Source organism: Tamandua tetradactyla, chromosome 1, assembly GCF_023851605.1.
Source record: "Tamandua tetradactyla isolate mTamTet1 chromosome 1, mTamTet1.pri, whole genome shotgun sequence".
In the NCBI taxonomy this organism is placed as follows: Eukaryota; Metazoa; Chordata; class Mammalia; order Pilosa; family Myrmecophagidae; genus Tamandua; species Tamandua tetradactyla.
In genome coordinates this window covers 154,866,261-154,888,926 of record NC_135327.1, presented here as the reverse complement: position 1 = coordinate 154,888,926, position 22,666 = coordinate 154,866,261, and the positions used below count along the sequence as shown (strand labels likewise).

General features: G+C 34.3%; 1 pseudogene; it reads right to left on the bottom strand.

The window, feature by feature from the left end:
* Positions 1 to 10,160: 10,160 nt before the first annotated feature.
* LOC143681517 (large ribosomal subunit protein uL3 pseudogene) lies at positions 10,161 to 19,686 on the bottom strand (annotated as a pseudogene).
* Between the last annotated feature and the right edge of the window lie 2,980 nt (positions 19,687 to 22,666).

The window sequence follows — 22,666 nt, the reverse complement described above, 5'->3', positions numbered from 1 at the left end:
TCATTTTGAAAAACTATAGATGCACAAGAAGTTGCAAAATGTACAGGGCTGCCCCATGCAGGCATCATGCATTTCCTCCCGATGTAAGCATCTTGCCTAACTATAGTACAAAATCAATAACATGAAATTGAAGATGGGACAATCCATGGAGCGCGTTCAGATTTCAGCATTTAGACACCTGCTCATTCGTGTTTGTGTTTGCGTGTGTACACATGCACGTGTAGTTCTACCTATGTGTGTAGCTTCATGTGGCTGACATCACAATCAAGATGCCAAACTGTTCCATTACCACCTTGTGGCACTCCTTTATAGAACCTACTGCCTCCTACAAATTTCTATTCCCCATCCCCTACTCTCAACCACTAATTTGTTCTCCATCTCTATAATTACATTATTTAAAGAATGTTATATAAATGGAATCATAAAGAAAGCAGTTTTTGAAATAGGCTTTTTTCCACTGAGCATAATTCCCTGGAGATGCATCCAGGTTGTTGTACGTCAAAATGTTGTTCCTTGCTATTGCTGAGCAGTGTTCCAACATGTGGATGCACTATGGTTTGCTTAACCATTCGCCCATTGGAGGATACTGGGTTGTTATGGATAAAGCTGCTATGAGTCAACATGTACAGTATTTTGCCTCAACAGATGTTTTAATTTCACTGGGATAAATGCCTAAGAGGGCTGGCATGTACGGTAAATGCATTTTTAGCTTTCAGAGAAACTGCCAAACTTTTCCAGTGTGGCTGTACCATTTTACATTCACACCAGCAAAATATGAGTGAATGACATTTGTTTTCCAATTTTTATAGTTACATCTCTATTGAAAATTTCTTTCTAAATATTAAATGATACCTCTTAAAGCTTTCCACTTGAAACAGTGACATAAAGTTTCCTTTTAAAATAAACATTTCAGGAGAAAAAGATCATCTCATTAAGAACAATACAAACACTATTATAGAATTGGGTTGCAGTTTTGTCTTTTTTTTTTGTTTCTTGGATATAGCAAAAATAATGTAGGAAGGATACTGTGATGTGGCAAGTACTCTAACTTTGACTACAAGATACTACTAAATAGCTTTGGTTCCAAGTCTTGTTTCTTAGTTACAAGTTTACAGAGAAGTATATAGAAAGTTAGTTAGTTAGATCACTAATTAGCTCTGGTTCAGTTTCTTCATTATTTTATTTTCCAAAGTAATAAAAATATAAAATTATCAATACTAATTAATAACAACATAATTGTTGAGAGAATTGAGTGGAACAATATCTATAAAATACTTCGCTTGATGCTTAGAACATTATAAATCTCTTATCTATTGCTGCAAAGACAGCTGCTGTCAAGCCTAAATGGATATGATGGGCCATCATAGTATTCAAAGATCATAGAATAATCATAATATGTGCACAGAACTAAAAGAAGTGTAGTGTGGCTAAATGTTGGAAGTATAAAATACAAACAGGATATACTGCCTGGTATAAAGGATTAACAATACGAGTAGGCTTAACCATGATATATAAAGATCTCCTCCTATGTATTCTTCTCACAGGAATAAGCATCAATTCATAGAATGTAGTTGAAGAACTTCTTTTTCACATTCACAAAAATGAAACCTGCCCCTTTAAGATGTGAACTTTGCTATTTCATTCTTGTTTCATTAGTTTTCTACCTATTCTCTGCTTTTAATCCCAGAGTCTTTTGGAGCAATTGAGAGAAGAGGTGTAGTCTAATAGGAACTCCAAGTTTCAAATAGGCATCTTTGTTACTTCACTAGTTATGTGATTCTAGCAAGTGACTTACTTTCTCTAACCTTTTACATTCTCCTCGGTAAACTCGGTGTTAATATCTTTTCTAAGGGCTCCTCCTGAGGACTGAATGAGATATGTTTAAGACTCCTAGCAATTAGTTGAAGCTCAATATGGAGTAGCTATTTTTATTTTTAATATTTCTTTATACTTAGTCTTTTTTAAATGAAAATTCACATAGAGTTAGAACTAACTTTGTCCATCTAAATTGAATTCTCTTTGCGCAATCAATGCAAACTGAGGTTTCCTGTAAGATTTTCAGAGAGGTATGTATGTGGGGGGGACCTGTGTGCCTGTCTCTGTGACCGTTTATGTGCATTCCAAACACCCAATATTCATTCATTCATTCATTCATCTATTCAATAAATAGTAACAGTTGCCTCAAGTTTTGAGGAGCAAAGTCCTCTGACATGCTCAGAGTTCACCAAGAGTCTCATTGAACCACGCCTGGCTTCTGCTGCACAGTTGACTCATGTGAGCAGCTTTCTTGAGTAGTGACCAGTAGTTGTGTTTGGACATGAGGTGAAGGGGCAGGGATTGCAAAGTGAGAGGATCTCGTACTTATAGCAACACTGGGGAGAAAATTCGGTGTAGTTCTCCTATTATTAAGCTTCATAGAGATACACAAGACTGATAAGAGCGGTGATTTTTTGGCCCATCATAAAATATATCAGCCACCTTTTTCAGTCTTTAGAGACTTCATACTTTTGATATGAAAGAATTTTTTAAAGAAAGCTTAACAGGATAAATGATATTGCCCTTAACTCTCTTTATATTGTAGATTGGTCCCTAGAAATGGTGTTTAAATGTACTAACAATTTAATAGAGGTACAAAAGAAAAATGAATGGTCAACAAAATAAACAGAAACAATGAGAAAGACTTAAAACTGCATATTGGAAGTCTACAGGGGTTAATTGTTACAGAATATTTAGGTTGAATCATTTAAAAATTATTCAAGAGAGTAATTGTTAAAATACTTTAAAGTACAGAAAAAAGAGAATAGGCTTGTGAGGTTAATATTACCATATATTTCTTACAACGCAATTAAATGGGCAACAGCATTCAGAGAAGACTTGAATTTTACAATAACACTTTCTACAACGTACCTTGGCATCACTAAATCATTATGTTTTTATTTTATTTTATAGTAATGCACTAGAATGAATGCTTTTTATGATATTTAAATGATTTTTGCAACATTAACTTTTATAATGTGAAACATAATTAAGACAATGAAAATAAGAAGGGTTATCTATCCCACCAGATTAGAGTTCTCATTTTCCTTGATTTTCTTCCCCCACCTTCCACCACCCCTCTTTTTGTCATACTCTTCACCAGCCACATATGAAGTTTTGGGAAATATTTCAATAAGATGCGTACATTTTTCAAGTTCTAAGTTCTGTATTTCAGGAGATATTCTTTATAATCACAAAAGTGGATTTTGATTCTTTTAAGAAATTACACCTGAAATTATTTCTTTAAGATTTGTTAGCTAAAACCATTAACAATTGTAGCAATTTTTTAAATTATCTTTTGAATTATTTATTTAGAAAAAGCAGCTAAATGATGTATGTCTTGAGGACATTTTTCTATTTATTATTTTTGTCTAGGTAGATGCAACATTCAAAAAGATATCCTCCCTCTCCTTGCCATTAAATTTGGACTGTCTTGTTTTCAAGGACTTAGGGAGTAATTGGTGTCAAGGTAGGATCAATCTTTAGGCTAGAAGACTCTATTTCTTAGAAGGATTTTTGACTAGATTTTTTAAGGTGTCCCTTGCAAAACTAGAATGCTATATTTGAAATCAGGAGACTATGTTCTAGCCCTAATTCTACCACTTGAAAGATGGGAAAATCAGTTAACTTCTCTGATACTCAGTACCCTCCTCTAAAATACAGATGATTATCTTGTCCTGTTCATTTAGTACTTGGTCATTGTAAGGATTAAGTGAGATAATATGTGCATTAATTCCTTGAAAAATATATTGTAAATTCAACTCAAGCTTTTTCTGCAAAATCCAAAATTCCAAAAATTATAGTATGAGAATTTCTAATTAGTTTTTTCTGGTTTTTAGATGATTGAGTATAACATTCCCAAGCCAAATGCCATTCATGATCAAAGAAACAAAAAATGGTATAGTCAGATATTCAAGGAATAAGAAAAGATTCCATCCAAGCTTAATTAGGATTGACTAGACAAAAATAAGAAGTAAAATAGAAGAATAAGCAAATTTAAGAATGAGGACAATGGAAACATACAAGGATTAAAGTGAACATTAATAAGAGTTAAATGCTTACTATTGTCAAACTGATTGTTTCAACGTGGAGACAATATCAAGTGCACAGTAAAATGACACTAGAAATAGATGTTGTATATTATAAAAATCAGTAATGGTAATAGTCTTGCCTATAACCTCTGATCTTATTAGTGAAGATTTACTTACTAATTTAGGGTGAAAGAAGTAAAAATTTAGTAAATTTCAAAATAAAAAGGAGTCCAAAGTTATTTGAATTAAAAAGAAGATGATCATTGGCCAATTATTATACAAACTAAAAACTAATACAATGTAATGCTTGAGGTGAAAGGGAAAATAAAACTGCACTCAACTCTATTCTACTTATACTCTAAAATAAGAAGTATTAGGTATTCAAATTAAAGAATATGAAATTTTAAGGTATTTTAAATATAAATTAAAAATAAAAGTAACTGACAAAATGGTTTAAAAAGTTTAGATACAGAAAAACAAAATAACGTGGGAGATAGCCAAACAAACAAAGTCAGGCAAAATAGAATTCAAGGTGAAAATCATAAAAAGAAACAAAATGATTGCTTCATATTTGACTGAATGCCATTCAGTGTTAGATTAGCCTTATAATAGCTAGGAACGTTTGCATAGCAAATAGAATGCCAACTAATTATATAACTTAAAAGTTATTAGCAATACAAGAAGAAGTAGAACATAAACACATTGGTATCCATTATTTATCACTATCATTCTATGAGAAAACAAGTAGACAAAAAACAAATGAGTGTGTCAAAGACAATAAGTTAATTACCAGAATGCTATTTATTCATATATAAGGGAGCTGAATCTACAGACTGATGTCATCCAAAAAAGCGGAAAACAGGAGTGAGGGCAGGAAAAACAAAGTACAGCCAATATGGAAAAAAGCTCTTTGTCTTTACACATTTGGAATAAGCGATTAGCAGGCTGTGGTGAGCTGAATTATGTACACAAATATAGGCACGATCTTTGATCTTGTTCTGCATTCCTAAAGATAGGAGCTCTTGTGGATGTTATTTTAAATTAGGGTGTGACTAACTGCATGAGGTTGGCTCTTAATCTGGACTACTGGAGTCCTTAATAAACTGAAGAAGTTCAGCCATAGTGAGAGAAAGCCACAGGAAGGAGTCAAAAGCCAAAATCTATGGAACCCTGAAAAGAAAGAAGAGGACATTGCCAAGTGACAGGAAATCCCAGGAATCCCAAGGATTACCAGGGAGCCAGCCCCTAATGCTACTGACCTTAGGGAGAAGGTATCACGTTGTTGATGTCTGGATTTGGGCTTCTCCTAGCCTCAAAATGGTGAGCTAGAAAATCCCCTTTGTTTCAGCCAATCCACGGTGCGGTAATAGTGATAGCAGTGCTGAAAAACTAAGACAGCAGGAATGAGTCTCACCTATTTGTCCTTGGATAGGCTGACTAAGTGCTAGCAAAGAAAATAGCTACAGTTATTTATGGATTCCTCAGAAGACCTCACTTGCTTCTTGTGCTGTTTCTTTAACAAGGTGTCTTGGAAATGACAGAGTCGTTTTAAAGGCACCTCCACTTTAGTTAGGCCAGATCTGCACCATTGCCTTGTTCAGAATTTTTCAGGTGTAATCATGACTTGCCAAAAATACACACATATATACAATAAATAAATAATCTATGAGGGGAAATATTCCAAATTCTTAGCATGGATATTGTTTTGATTTGTTAAAGCTGCTGAAATGCAATATACCAGAAAAAAGCGGCTTTTAAAAAAAAGGAATTTTGAAGTTGCAAGTTTACCATTCTAAGGTCATGAATATGTGTGAATTAAGGCACCAACAAGTGGTTACCTTCATTCAAGAAAGGCTGATACTGTTCGGAACATCTCTGTCAGCTGGGAAGGCATATGGCGACATCGGCTAGATTTCCCTCCTGGTTTCTTGTTTCATAAGGATTCCTCAGGGGTGTTTTCCTTCTGCATCTCCAAAGGTCTCTGGCTGTGTAGGCTCTAAAGGTTTTTCCAAAATGATTCCCTCTTAAAAGGCTCCAGTAAGCAACCCCACATTGAATGGGTGAAGACACATCACCATGGACACAACTTAATCAAAAGATCCCGCCCAGCAATACTGAATCAGGGTTAACCAGCATGGCTTTTCTAAAGTGCATAATAGCTTCCAATCAGCCCAGATATTTTCTCATGGTATTTCTAAAAGTGTTTTTTATTCTCCAATTTTAAAAAGTTTATCTTATTTTTAAGTCATTAAACCTAAAATTAGTACCTTTAAAAAATAATTTAAAAAATAAAAAATAATTCGTTCATCCCAATTATTGAGTATGTGCGTGCCTTATATATGATACTTCATGCAGCCCTGAAGCAATACCTAATACATTATATATTTTCGGCCCATTTAGAGACAAGGAATTTGATCCTGAGAGGATACCTGATTCACCCAAGAATATCCACCGATTCCATTGTTTTGGTTTACTAAAGAAAAATGGCATTGCCAAGCAAAATAGGTTTGTAAGTTAATACCTATCATTAAAATAATGATTTAAGAAATAGAAATAGAGGGCAGGCTACAGTGGCTCAGCAGGCAGAGTTCTCGCCTGCCATACTGGAGACCCGAGTTCTATTCCCAGTGCCTGCCCATGTAAACAAAAAAAAAAAAAAAGAAATAGAAATAGAGCAAAAGTGACATTAAAATAAATAATTGAATATGGAGCTAAACTGCCTGGTTTACTCTATGTGGCTTCGGGCAAGTAACAAGTTATTTCCAAAGCTCAATCTTCTCTGCTAAATGGAGAGGTTATAATCATATTACCTCATAACACTGCTCCATGCACAAAATAAACTTTCAATAAGTCTTAGCTATAATAATAATAATAGTCATTGTTTATTTAGTTTTCTACTTATTCAATATTAGGCACTATCCTAGATACTGAATTAGATACTGGGGATGCAAGACTAAGTCAAACAAAAGTGCTTTACCCTAAAGAAGGTTATAATCAGGTAAGAATAGAAAGATGTTAAACAAAATCATCATCCTTATCTTCTAATCAACATCTTCACACAAATAACAATCATATTTTTTCATATTTGTGAAAAAATATTCATTATAATTTGTAACACTAATTTAATAGCAAACTTAAAAAAAAAAAACACAAATCATTCTAGCACCTGACCCCAGGCTGAAAAAGTAAAAAAAAAGAATCTGCATCTTGGAATAGAGGAAACTTGATCAATACCAATGGTTGCGATAAGTGCGTTGATGACAAAGTATGATTACGTAATCCAACTGAAGGACCCAGTCCAGCCGTCTGGATACATCCCAAACCTGATACAGCAAATAACGCCTTATCTTTTTCTTACATAAGGAAACAGAAATACTCTCTCTCAAACTTCCCATATAATAACATGTAATAATGGATAACAATATATTTTATGTCTTGGTTATTCTAATTTAAGTACATCTACCTATTTTTCCTCCAAGAAATCACCCTTCTCAAAATATTGTGGTGGTGATTTTTCCCCACCTCACTACTTATGCTGACAAGAATTTACCACCGTATAAGCCAAACAGAAAAAAATTAAATCAATGCTTTGTTTTACATATTCATCATCACACAATTCAGGATATATATGTCTTAAAATTTTAGTTACTATATTGCTACTAGTGGTGTCTTCTGACTTTCACTATCTTGAACCTTTACCAGGGACTCCATTTATTAATCATGTGCCCTCTTTTTCCTTTTTGGTGTAATATTAACTATTTACTGTCACTAAAGATGTATTTTTAGAGCATTAGTCCTAGGAAATGCTATAAAGTAGATTACTTTTTTCTTGACATTCTTAGTATAAGTTTTCTTGTCCTTTTTAAAAAAATCTATCAGTTACTCAGAAGCTTCCTCCTTGTATAACACACTATTAGGAAATGATCTAATAACGGTTAGTTATAATTTGCTATGAATTTAACTTAAAGAATTATTACATTTATTTTGCAACAGAAAGCATGGAAGCACTCAACTTGAGTTTTTACAAATTTCTGAAAGTGACAAAGCAGTGATTAGTGTTTCTAGAACATAAAGTGTGAAACAAAGCATGTAAGAAAAACTAGTAGGGATCAGATCATGGGGGACTTGCTGTGGCAGTTCAAGGAAAATAGATTTATTATTTAGGTCATAGGGGAAATGTGTGTTTTTAAAGAAGAGAAAGATGAATATGGCTGCATAAATAGGTGCATTTTCCCCTTTTCTCCTGGAAACCATTCAAAAGTCACAAGTAGGATAAAAGGAAATCTACAAATGGCATTTCACATGGAACTGAAGTAGGTATGCTTCCCACACCCTAAACTCTGGACTTCCAAAAGCAGAAGAGATGGAGCAGGACTTGCTCAGGAGGAAAGAAACACAAAACCCTGAAGAGTAGGGCAAGGTCCATTTTGCTTTACTAGATGTTATAAAGCAAACTATACTCTCTGAGAGTGAAAGGCCTATCTTAGGGTACATAAGCTATATCCTTTGGTGATGAATAATGAATGTATTTAAGGGTAGAGTTAAGAATTTTTTTTTCAGGGTAATAAGCAGAAGTATATTTTTCCTTGTATACCCATACTCAAATATCACATACAGTTTTAAACCATTCTTGAATTAACAAGGAACAAATGCAGAAGCAAGGAAGGATCTGTCAATTATGAGATGAAATAAAGTTACCTATCAGCCCTAGAAATCAGAAAACCAGAGATATAGTACAGTAATTCGCAAACTTTAGTGTAGACTTTAGAATTTTTGAAAATGGGGGAGCTAAGGGATAAGACACAAATGTAAATGTCACATGCTCTGGCGATGGAGAAATGATAGAACTAAAATCCCAAAAAAGGGGGAAACTAGGAAGTAGAGCAACCTCTTTGTTCACCTACCTGTAAGAGCTGAGTGACATTGCATATAATTTAAAGCCCATGAATTGAACAATAAAAGCATAAGTAAAAATTATAATTTGAAGATAAATAATAATTTTTAAATTCTTATTATTATTATTTACGTGGCCAGGCACGGGGAATCGAATATTTTTGTTATTAAATAGAATTTGATGTGGATAAAAAAGAGGGAAGAAAGAGGAAATACACTAATTATAGCATCAGGTTTGGTTGGAAACCATTAACTCTGTCTGAAAAGCTAAACGAACATGATTATTATAGAAAATTAAAACTATAAGGCAATATTTAAAACTATTAACAGAAAATACTGTATTAAACACATGAGAGAAGAAAGAACAAATAGCCATTATACTGTTAAATAAAAGCATAATAAACTAACCCATAAAAGTAAGTAAAATCCAGTTGATGACTATGTAGATTTAAAACAGTGATATAGAAAAAATGGAAAATAGATAGGCAAAGTTCAATCAGAAAAGTGCAAACAAAAAAATGTAGGTTTAAGAACGATACTGTCAGACACAGTGAAATTCAGACCAAATAGCATTAAGCATGACAAAGAACACTTTCTAATGACAAAGGTAGTAATTCACAATGAATTTTAGAATAGGAATAAACAATCTTGTGGCAAATAATTCAAAATAATGTTCATAAAGCAAAAATTATAGGACATGCAAAAGAACAATAAAAACAGAGCAACAAGGGAGGTCCATTCATTTCTCTTGGTGCTTACTAGATCAAGAAAGCTAAAAGGAAGTATGATGAAGGACTACATAATTACTAAAGTAGATTCACTTGATACATATGCAATAATATACAAATAGAGAATTTCTCTTCCTTTTATGTACATATAAAATATTCACCAAAAATTGACCATATAACATTAATCCTCAAAGTAAATCTTCCCGTTCCAAAAGGAAGAAAGAAAAAAGACAGTATCTCTGATCACAGTGCAATGAAAAAATAGAATTTGACTAAACATAAGAAAACCAGGCTCTTCCACTCCCAGAAATTAAGCAACAAATCTGTCTCTTAAATACTCTTGGTTCTGAAATACAAACCCAAATCAGAGAGTATCGAAAATAATGAAAATATTACATATGATGACCTTTTTTTTTTTTGGAAAAGCTTTTTTTTATTGACACCCCCAGAGTTGCAAAATCTACTCCTAATATTAAGCTCCTTCTTCCTTTTCAATTTTTGTCTTTCTTAAATGATCCCATGAATGCCTTCTTTTCCTCCATGGTCTGGAAGTGGCCATAGTCAAGCTTGGTGGTGGTGTTGATGAATTTGAGGTCGATTTTCTCCAAGGCCTGGCATTTGGTCTGGACCAGCAAGGACTTTCAGGGGGTCAGCATCCGCTTCTTGGGACCCACCACACAGCCTTTCAACATGACAAACTCATTGGTCACCTCACCGCAATGGACAAAGCCATCCAGAGGGTTGATGCTCTTGTCAGGTTGTAATGGATGGAGGCATTGTTTTTGATCAGTTTGCCATCCTTGATGAGGTAGTCCTGGCCAATCTTGTGGATCTTTTTGTTGATTTCAGTGTGGTGGTGACTTTCTGTCCAGCCCGAGCCACAGAAAAGGCCACAAGGGCAGGATGCCACACTCCAATACAGGCAACCTTGTGCAGCCGTCGGTGGGTCTTGTGAGGCAGCTTCTTGGTGTGCCAGAGGCTGGTGACACCTTTATAGTCCTTGCACTTGGATCTCCTGATAACGTTGATCATCTCATCTTGCCTGAACACTTGGCTCACAGGCAGCTGCTGCTCTAGCCTCACATAGACCCAGTCCGGTTTCTCAGCCACAGTGCCTCCATTCACATAGTTCTCTATCAGGTGGGCCTTCTTGCGCAGAGGAAGCAGGTGCATCTGGGGGTGTGCAATGATGCACATGAGCTGGCGGTCCTTCTCCATGCTACTGAAGTCCTTCTCCAGCTGTTTCCTGTCATCGTCATCCTGTCATTTCATACAGTACTTGCTGAAGGCCTTCTTCTTAAATTTATGCCAATTCTTGTAAGCACCTTTTGCACTCATCACTGGTATGCTCAGCAAAGATGGTCTTGAAGGTACAGAAGCCGCAGGGGTTCCCACATAGCTTACAATGTCTATGACCACTAGTGTCTCCATGATGGTCACTGCCCCTACAACTTCTTTCTTGTTTATCTTAGTTCTTGGCCTATCAACTTCCTGCACAATGTGGGTCATGCCAGCTGTGTAGAGTCTCTGGTCCTAGAGCACATCCAAATGAACAAAGCCCCAAGATGTACCACAAAACTTAATGAGCCCAATAATAATAAATAATAATAAATTTTAAAAACACACACCAAAACAATTTTAAAAACCTTAATGAGCCCTTGGTTCAATAAACCCATGTATGTGTGTTCTTGCCATATTGAGATGATTCTAACTAAAAAGGGACAAATTATGCCTAAGCCAGAGGAAGAGGTTCTGCCGAAGGAAAGGATTCTCCAATGGATAGTGAAAGAGGCAAAAATTCTGACTTAGACATAGCACAGAGTAATTGGAAATCAGCATAAAAACAGAAAATTGTCTGAGTTCGGATTTTTATAGATGTTACAGAGAAAGTTGTCAAAGAAAACCCCCACAAAGAGCAGGCTGGAATACTTATTAATAAGTGGAACACTTATCCACTGTTGGTGGGAATGTCAAATGGTGCAACCACTGTGGAAGGCAGTTTGGAGGTTCCTCAAAAAACTGAATATAGAATTGCCATACAACCCAGCAATACCATTGCTAGGTATCTACTCAAAGGACTTAAGGGCAAAGACACAAACAGACATTTGCACACCAATGTTTATAGCAGCATTATTTACAATTGCAAAGAGATGGAAACAGCCAAAATGTCCATCAACAGACAAGTGGCTAAACAAACTGTGGTATATACATACGATGGAATATTATGCAGCTTTAAGACAGAATAAACTTATGAAGCATTTAATAACATGGATGGACCTAGAGAACATTATGCTGAGTGAGACTAGCAAAAAATTAAAGGACAAATACTGTATGGTCCCACTGATGTGAACCGACATTAGAGAATAAACTTGGAATGCGTCATTGGTAACAGAGACCATCAGGAGTTAGAAATAGGGTAAGATAATGGGTAATTGGAGCTGAAGGGATACAGACTGTGCAACAGGACTAGATACAAAAACTCAAAAATGGACAGCACAATACTACCTAATTGCAATGTAATTATGTTAAAACACTGAATGAAACTGCATCTGAGCTATAGTTTTTTTGTTTGTTCTTTTTTTATATATATTTTTTGTATTTTTAATTTTTGTTTTTTTCTCTATATTATCATTTTATTTCTTTTTCTGTTGTCTTGCTATTTCTTTTTCTAAATCGATGCAAATGTGCTAAGAAATGATGATCATACATCTATGTGATGATATTAAGAATTACTGATTGCATATGTAGAATGGAATGATTTCTAAACATTGTGTTAGTTAATTTTTTTTAATTAATAAAAAAAAAAGAACAGGCTGTTTTACAGGGCCTTTTAACACAGATTTAAAAAGCAGAAATTATAGTTCTGTCTGAACAGTTCCATGGCATAGGAACAATAAGGAAGATCTCCAAATTATTTTTCTTAGGTAAGTAAAACATGATATTTCTTCCAATAATATTTACCACATACACATACATGCATGCACACACACAAGAACACAGAAGCTAAAGACCAATATCACTAATGAGAATCAATTTAAAAATTTAAGTAGAATATTAGCAAAAAATATCCAATAGCACAATAAAATTTTAAAAATTCTCATGATCAGTTGGGGCTTATTGCAGTAAATTTAGGATGTTTCTACCTTAGGAAATCTGTCAAGTATACATATGCATCATAGATATAGGGAGAATATTATCTGATCATTCTTACTGACACTAAAAAAAGGCATTTGACCAAATTCAACATCCAGTTTTCCTTTTTTAAGAAGAAACTCAAAATAGAAAAAGATGGGTACTTCCACTGTATGCAAAATTAAAACCAGCGTCATGCCTAATGGACAAACACTAGAAACATACACACTAAAATCAGGAAAAAGACAGGGATGCTCAACAATAGTACCACTATTATTTAATATTTTTCTGTAGGCACTATCCAATGCCATTCGATAAGAAAAAGAAATTAGAGGTAAAATAAAAGAGTAAGAAAAATTATCACTATTAATTAATTAATTCAAGAAGTTTTGAATGCTTCCTATGTCCTCTGCACTGTTCTAGGCTGAAAAAACTGTCAAAAGTTCCTATTTTCATGGAACTGTCATTCAGGATAGGAATGCTTTAAAAGAAAGTAAATAAGGGAGCAAAATTTACTGGATGTTAGACTATGATAAAGGGATAAGGTGGAAAAAATAGTATAGGAAATGATTTTTAAATAGGGGAGAAAAAAGTCTTCTATAGAAAATAGTTGATTAAATATTTAAAGGTGATGCACAAAGGCCTGATGCAGGAATGATGCCGGCATTTTCAGGGAAGAGGAAGTGCAACTTAGCTGGAGCAATGTCAGCAAGAGGGAGAGTGAGATGAGATGAGATCAGAGAGGTGAGCTTTTACTTTGAGTGAGGTAGGAAGCCTTTGGAGAGTTCTGAGTAAAGTAGGGGCATGATCTGTCTTATGTTTTAAATAGATCACTCTAGTGGAGCCAAAAAAGGATAAGTAAATCCTACTTACATTTTTTAATGTAATTTTATTGAGCTATATTCACATACCATAAAATCATCCAAAGAATACAATCAATCAATGGCTTACAGTATCACCATATATTTGTACATTAATTACCACAACTAATTTTAGAACATTTTCATTATTCCAAAAATGAATAAACAAACAAATAAAACATCCCATATCCCTTTCCCGTCCTATTATTTATTTATTTAGTCTTTACTTTATTATTTATCTGCCCATATACTGGATAAAGGGAGTGTCAGTCACAAGGTTTTCACAATCACATGGCCACAATATAAAAGACATATAGTTACACAATCATCATCAAGAATCTTCTCTATTGGATTATAGTTCAACAGTTTCAGTTATTTCCTCTAGTTTTTCTAATATACTAGAAACTAAAAAGAGATATCTATGTAATGCATAAGAATAACCTCCAGAATGAACTCTTGACATTATTTGAAATCTCTTAGCTTCTGAAACTTTGTATCATTTCTTTTCCCCATTTTGGTCAAGAAAGCCTTCTCGATCCTTCAATACCTGGACCAGACTCATTCCTGGGAGTCATGTCCATGTTATGCAATTTACACCCTTGGGAGTCATGGTCCATATAATGGGGAGGGTGGTGAGTTTATTTGCAGAGTTACCTTAATGAGAGAGGCCACATCAAAGCAATGAAAGAGGTTCTCTGGTGGTGACTCTTAGGCATAATTATAAGTTGGCTTAGCTTCTCTTTTGCAGGAAGAAAGTTTCATAAGAGCAAGCTCCAAGATTGAGGGCTTGGCTTATTCAATAGGGAGTACCTAATACTTGCAAGAAAATCAGGAATTCCCCCCAGGTGGGGAAGTTTAATATTTCGTGTTTTTTCCCCAGTCTCTCAAAGTATTTGCAAATTCTTTGATATTCTCTGCTTAAATTACTTCAGGTTATGTCAGGGTATCCCACTAACCTGTACAAACCAAAATCGACTCACTCCTTGTGCAAGGGTTCTGTGCAATTATAATGTTCGATTAAACTGACCATGCAAGTTAAATTAGATAGTGTGCTACAGAAAATATAAATTTTGCACCAAATAAACATCTCTTCCTTTGGTCTCAAGCAGAAGCTGAGGTTTTAAAATGTAGTCAATATCATTCTTTACCCTGTATTCTGATTTACCTTTGCCCTCAACAAGTCGGTTTCATTCATATTTCTAACAGAAGTCTTATCTCTTTTTCAGCTTCTTTAACAGTTGCTGTATGGAGTAATGCTGACTTTCAGAACTGCAGAACTTTTGGTACTTGGGCAGTTAGCCCAACTGCTAGTTGTTAGCTAGCAACTTGAAGGGCTTTTAAATTCTCTAACCCTATGGTTCACTGTCATAACCAAATGTTAGAATCATCTTGGAGGCTCTGAAAAAAATGCTTGTGTTTGATTCCTTATCTAAAACCAATTAAATAAGCAATTTTATGTGCAATCAAGTTTGAGAACCACAGTAGGTAGCAAGTAATTACTTCAATATAGAACATTTTAGCTTGTGCCCTGGTTTTCACCAACTTATCAATCATTAATCAAGGGGAGAAAACATATATGGATCCCCAACTATGTAAGATCCACTTTACTAATGATAGTAGAAGAAGAACATTGAAGTATGAGAGACATGACATTTTTCCCTTAAGGAATATATAAGCAACTGAAGATACTAGGTATGCAAAAGGTAAATAACCTTCAAAATTGTTCTATGACTTCAAGTATTAAAAGAATATATTATGGGGCAGATGATCAGGAATTGCTTTAAGGAGGAAAGTACATCTGGATTATTCAATAATTACTGTCATCTGCTTTAGGAGGAAGCCAGTGGACAGCTATGGTAGGTGGATTTCATTGCTCCAAATCACAAATATCAGAAAATTACCAATATTATTGAAACAGTTCCATATTTTTTGCAAGCAAGTGCACATGATGACAATTGAAATCTATGAAGAAGAAGATTTTATGAAGAGTTCTATGTTGTTAACCAGAAACAACTTATGTTAAGTTTAGTCTGTCAATTAACAGTCATCATTATTATTTTTCTAGCAATGAAGCAACAATAATAATCGTTAAATAAATGATAATTATTATTGCTTTCATGCAGTTTACTGGAAATTTGGAATTTTCTTCCTACTTCATTGTCCAGTATGTATAATCCACAACAAAGTATTGCACAGCTGCAGCTCTCTAGTGGGCTTCTTGGATCCTGGATCTTCTGTCTTCTGCATGATCTTGAGCAAGAGACTAACTCTCCATCTGTCTCTGTTTCTTCATATGCAAAAAGGGGATAGTGATATTATTTTACTTTTAAAATTGTCATGGGATTGAATTAGATTACACATAGAAAGCACCAAAAACAGTGCCTGTCATATAGTCTGTCCTCAGTAAATGTTAGCTGATAATTATTATAAACAATTTTCTTTGAAGTCATCTATTATTTGGTTATTATCATTATCCATACAACCACAACAGAAATTGATATTTTAATATATGTGCATTGAAACACAGAGGGTTGCTTTGTTTAAATCTTATTTTTTGGAGCTGGGGTCCTTCGGAGACACGGGGTCTCCTCTGAAGGGACATACTACCTGAGAACATTCAGCACTTCAATGAGATTTACTATGCCTCAGTTTCTCACCTGGAAATAATAATCTTACTTTATACCTCAAAGGATTGCCATGAGGATTAAATAATTTATGTATAACACTAACAACAATCGAGTGCACATTAAGCACTGTGTAATTGTTAGCTATTATTCTAACGGCCATCATTCTTTTTAGACTGTGCTCCATTCATGATGTTTCACACCACTCGTCCCGCTCCTCCCCAGCCCCCCGAGGGGCCTTTGGTTGCTCCCCTCTCCACATGCTAATTTCCCTGGCTGCTTGTGAGCTTAAGGCTGCAGAAAATGACTACCAGCTTATTAATAGCATTTTGACTCAAACTCATTTTTATTGAATGCCCTGGGAATTTACATTTTAAGCCTTTTATCACTAATATTCTTCTGTTGAGGAGGATATTCTTTAAGTGTAGTTACTGAGGAGCCAAAACTCCTCACCACTAATTTCTAGTGGCATGAACAGGAGTAGAGTGGCGGGAGGTTCCCTGTCCTCGACTCAATTCTACCTTTCAGGTCAGCCTAAAGGAAACACTGCTCTTTCCTTTATAAAAAGAGAGAATGGCTTTAACTCCTTCAGTCTTAAAATATGGAGTGGGAAGAGCTGAACATGGCAAAAATGAACTTGACTGACTTCACAATTTTCCGGTGGTTGGCACTATTTATATTCTTCTTTCCTAGGAAAATACAGGCTGTGGCAATGGTACTTCATGTCCTGCATGGCCATACACCCAAAGGCTTTATGAAAATTGTGATAATGACAGCAGTTTTAAGAAAATGACCATCAAAACAGGTTTCCAACATTGGAAGGAAGAACAAATTAGAACTCAACTTCTTAGCGTGTTAAGAGTAAGACTATTCTAACAATACCAAACAGGCAAATGGTAACATTCTATTTTCAAAATAATCAACTTAGGCAGCATTTCTGCAGTAAATTTAAATCTAATCTGCATTATTAAATAAAAAAATGTTAGTGCACTATTTTGTTTTGCTTGCATACAAAAAGAGGTCCCTTTTATCTAGTGGCAGAGAACAAAAAGAATAGACAAAGTATTTTAAAACAGCACCCTAAGGATTTTTAAAAACCAGAAAACTGAAATAATTTTGTAAAGATGGCATTATTTCATTTTTTGAATTTTTAAAAAGCTTCTTTCATTAAAGATCACCTCCAAACTGCAATCCTTATGAAAGAAGTGACTCTACTCATTTTTATTAGTTTAGCTGTAATGTCAGCACAGGTTTGTAAGTGCAGTATTAGAAAAACAATGGCTTAATAATAGATGTCATATGATGCTTTTATATCTCATATTATGTTTGATTCCTTTTCTCTGTTGCTTCAGTTCCTAATCACTCTCCCCCAAACAGACAGCATCTGCCAATTTCATTATACAGGAACTTAATAATACTTAATTAAAATACAAAGCTCTAGTTGCTATCTACCATTTAATTGAATGTGATTTAAATAAAACAATAATGGAATGTATCAGTTAGCTCATATATATTTCTGTTTGTAAAAGGATAATATCCTGATTGTTTCTTCAGAGTAACCATAGGTTTTGCAGTTTTATCTATATTATAAAAAGATATTTTATAAAATATTATTGGTTTTCCTCTCCTTCTAGCAATGAAAACTATGGCTTTCTGTAGCTTTTTAAAATAACTTTTATTTTGGACACTGAAAGCAACACCATTACATTTTTGCGTATCTCAAAAGATCTATCCTAGATAAACATTTGCAATGGTTTCAAAATATTCATCTACAATGCCTAATAAGGTCTAACATTCTAATGGTTCTTTATTTGCAAGTTCTCATGAAAGAGATAAGTGTAGGATAATTTGTAAATGGAAGTCTTTGGGTAGAGATTGTAATTATCAAATAACTACTAGTTACTCTACAAATGTGACAAAGGATTGTAATAATCATGATGGAAGAATTTAGGTGCCATGAAATGTTTTTACCTTCCTTTCTTCATGTCCAATAATTTCTGTAAAACAAATGGACAGGTAAAGAAATATGGATCCCAGAGGGAAAAGTTTGAGAAGGGCACTGTTTTTACAAGTGAATATTTATTTTTTAAAGAGGTTGAAACTAAGCTTCACTATATTGCCTTTCATTTGTCATGTTTGCTTCAAACCATTTTTAAAATAATACATGAAAAACTCAGTTAAACTCCCTTTTATACCTCTTCCCTGTTCTATTTTGCTCCATTGCTCTTTACTAACATGAAGTTGCTACTTAGTTTAGTGACCCATGCTTGTTACTTCTATTGCATATTTATAAAACAAATGTTTAGAAACAAAACATTGTGTTTTGAAAGGGTGCGTATATATTATTCTAGTTCATTCTAACCCCTATATGGAATCCCACCATATCAGAAGTGAACCAAGATGGTAGAGAGAAGTAGGTCACGGATGAGCACTGTCTGCCCCAGTGGGAAGTGGTATTTTATCACTGATGTTGTTTAGAATTGTCAACTTTTTGTTGGTGTTACTGCTTTATAGACAATACTCCCACTTACTACTTGCACCTAAGCAGAACACTCTCACTGCCACCCCTCACTTTGTATGCACTTCAGAGTAGAAATATGCTGTAATTTATTAATTCATTCTCTTGTAGATGGCCATGTGCTACTCAATATATACAGTTTGCAAATTGTTGATTACTGGTCAGTGATGCCCAGAATGTGCATTAATGTGCTGTTTTTTATTTCATCCAGAGAATCAAAGTACAAATCAAAAGAGTATATGAAATGAGAAAAATAAATACATTTAGAATCAATTTATGTAGTTTGACAAATTTTAGTAGGACATGTCGTGCATGTAATTTATAGGTTAATTGTAGTAAAATTGAAAGCTTTACAATTTTGAATCTTATCCATGGTTATCCTATATCTCTGTAATTGTCTTCTTTTATGACCCTAATAATTTTTTATTTTTTCTAAATAGATATCTTACAAATCTTTCATGAAAATTACTACTCAGTGCTTTTTTGCTTGTTTTCAGTTATTATTTTGAAATTCTTGTTTTATTATTACGTTTTAAATTCAGATTTTGCTTCTACATAAGACTCTTGTTGACCTTGCATCCAGTTATCTTCCTGAATTATCTTATTGCTTTAAGAATTTTTAAATACATTCACTAGGATATTAAAAGTAGATAACTATATTGCCTATAAATTGTAACGGTATGTTTTTTTCATTTCCAATCTGTTCTCTTATTTTTTGTCATATTGCATTGGCTAGGATCATCACTACAATGCTGTATTCTTCCTCACTTTAATCGGAACAATTCTAATTTCCATCATTGAGTATGATCCTTGATGCAGGGTTTGGGCATTTGCAGGAGCCCTGAGAATGCTCTTTACAGACATCGTTACAGGAAATGGAGGATAACAGAACAGGGGCACCAGCTTTTGCATTCTTGCAGTCCATCACTAGGTTTTCTCTTAGGTCATGCTTTTTATGGTTGCTCCCAGCAAATGACAGAATCTCTAGATTACATAGCTCATGATGATTTATGTTATGTAGCTATGAACCTATGTTTAGATGAATGCTGCTGACGTACTTTTCCAAAGGTTTGCCCCATTTTTGTTTACTTTTCTTGCTTATAGGGAAGGAAGCTTTTTAAATCTTCATTCTACTATGTTGTTCTCACCCAGAAGTTATTTATGCATCACTTTAACATGCAAGAAAAATAAAAACAATAAAGCTATATTAATTATAAAGAGAATAAGCTTTTAAGCTGTGAGTTTACAGATCATGCATAAGATTCAGAATTCCTGTACACCACCCTACCAACAACATTTGCATTGGGGTGGAAATTTTGTTACAACTGATGATAATACTTTTTTATAATTCTGCTATGTCTTTGACAGTAGTTAGATTTGTTACAAATGATAAAAGAATATTAAAATAGTACTATAACCAGTGTCCATAATTTAGATAGGAGCATTTTTTCCCCATGTTCCCAGCTTATTTTTTTAACGCACACTTTTATTTTATTATTAATCTACCCATACACTGGATAAAGGGAGTATCAGTCACAAGGCTTTTATAATAACATGGCCACATGATAATAGCTATATAGGTATACAATCATTATCAAAGATCAAGGCTACTGGATTACAGTTCAACAATTTCAGGGGTTTTTTTTAGATGAATGTTTAAGTAAATGATTTTGCTAATTAGAAGCTCTCATTTGTTCATCTAAGCGAGCATTTTCAGTACAAAATTTGTGAATGATACTGATTTATTGCAGATGTAGAATTCTAACATGCATACTTGCCAACTGTAAGTACATTCATTGCAATGGACAAGTACCTCCAAAATATTATATTAAGGGGATGCAAGGGTAGTTCACTGGTAGAATTCTCTCTTGTCATACGAGACACCAGGTTCGATTCCTCGTCCATGTACTTCCCCCCACACACACAAAAATGCAAAACAACCAACCACACAAAAATTCAACAAATGGTGCTGTAATAACGAGATACATGGAAAAATAATGAAATGTGACCCTGCCATACAGCATACAAAAATATATATATATATATATATGTAATATTAAAATGTGTCTAGGGAAGGATAAGAAATGAAATGCCCAAAAGAACTTCGTGCAAACCTCTACTTCCATTATCCCATAGTATGAATCTACCGAATTCACGAAAGAATCAATATCGGTCTCAAGTAGACATCTATGTGTGAGTTTATCAGGCTTGAATGTCAGAGCCTGGGGAATCTTGGTTCAGAACAGCTGACCTGACTCTGGCCCTCACTATGGGCAGAAGGCAGAGGTAAATTCCCTGCCTAGAATACACATGGTCCTCCCAATAGAGAAAAAACAAATTCTGGTCATTTTTGTCAATTGAACTGACCCATACTGAGCCCATAGCAACCATGACAAAATAAAATAATTTAAAATTTACTGAACAAATCTTTTAAATCTGAAAAAAAATTCTTGAGTGCCAGAAATAAAAAAAAATTTCAAAGCCATATTGATAAATAGGAATTGAATAGAATAGTGTATGAAGATATTGGAACTAGAGATATGGCTTCTGTGACTTTTAATACCTATACTAGAGTTAGCAACTCATGTGACACATTTCTCTTGAAAGAATAAAACTCCATATTATGATATGACTTAAATTTTAGACACATCTTATTATATTATAGAGGGCATTTATTAAACACATAAAATCTGGAAATGAAAATATCTAGTCATTGAAATTAAAAATTCAAAAAGTGGCTTAATAAAGAGAATAAATTCATTGGAAAATGAGATTGGTGTACTAAGAAAATCAAACATATTGCTGAATAATAGAAAAAAATAATGGAGCTAAAATAACACAGAGAATAAATGATGAGAAAGTCCAATACATTTTGAATAAGAGTTCCAGAAGAAATGAACAGGGATACTAGGCAAGAGACAATAACTGACAAAATAATGTCTGAGAATGTTTCAGAACTGAATGAAAACAAAGTCAATTGAATAATAAGCACACTAGGTTTTCACAGGGAAAATTAAGTGTGTATAATAACATACTGAAACTCATGTACAAAATAGCACTTACTTGCTTTTTTTCCTAAATAATTATTAAACACCTTCTATATGCCCATTACTATATCCTTAGGCTCTTAAGATACAAATGTCAACAAGACTTCAAGCAGTAGAGAAGTAAAGCCCTCGTAGAAGGCAAACAAGCATGTGCAGCTAAAATACACACAAATATAAGTGGTATAACAGAGGTGAGCAAAGGATATATATGACTATGAGTTTGGAGAGGACTATCTAACCATACCTCAAAAAAGTCAGAAAGTCCTTAAAATGAAATGGTGCTTAATATGTGTTTTGAATTTAAAAATAGTCTATGGGAAATTGGTGCTTCATCAAAGTGAGGGAGATAATTTTAGACAATACGCATATATGTCATATCATGTAGGGGCTCATATCATGTTCTGGGAATTGCAAATATTCTGATAAATTGTGGAATAGTGTGAGCCTTGGGGAAGGTGTGGTGCTGGAAGCTAGGGCAAAGCAGATGATCCTGCCTAGGTTTCCACTGAAAGGATGTTTTACTTTCCTAGGCTGCTGACAGCAGATAACTGTGAAAAGGGTTGGCCTATACAATGGGAATGCATAGCTTACCATTTTGAGGCCCAGAAAAATGTCCAAATCAAGGCATCATTGAGGTGATGGTTTCTGTCTGAAGACTGGCTGCCAGTGATCCTTGACTCCTCTGCCATATGACAAAGCACATGGCATTGTCTGCTGATTTGTTTCTTCTCCTCGGTGTTTCTCTGCTTTCAGCTTCTTGCTTCCGTGGCTTTCCATCTCATTCTCACTCTCTGTAT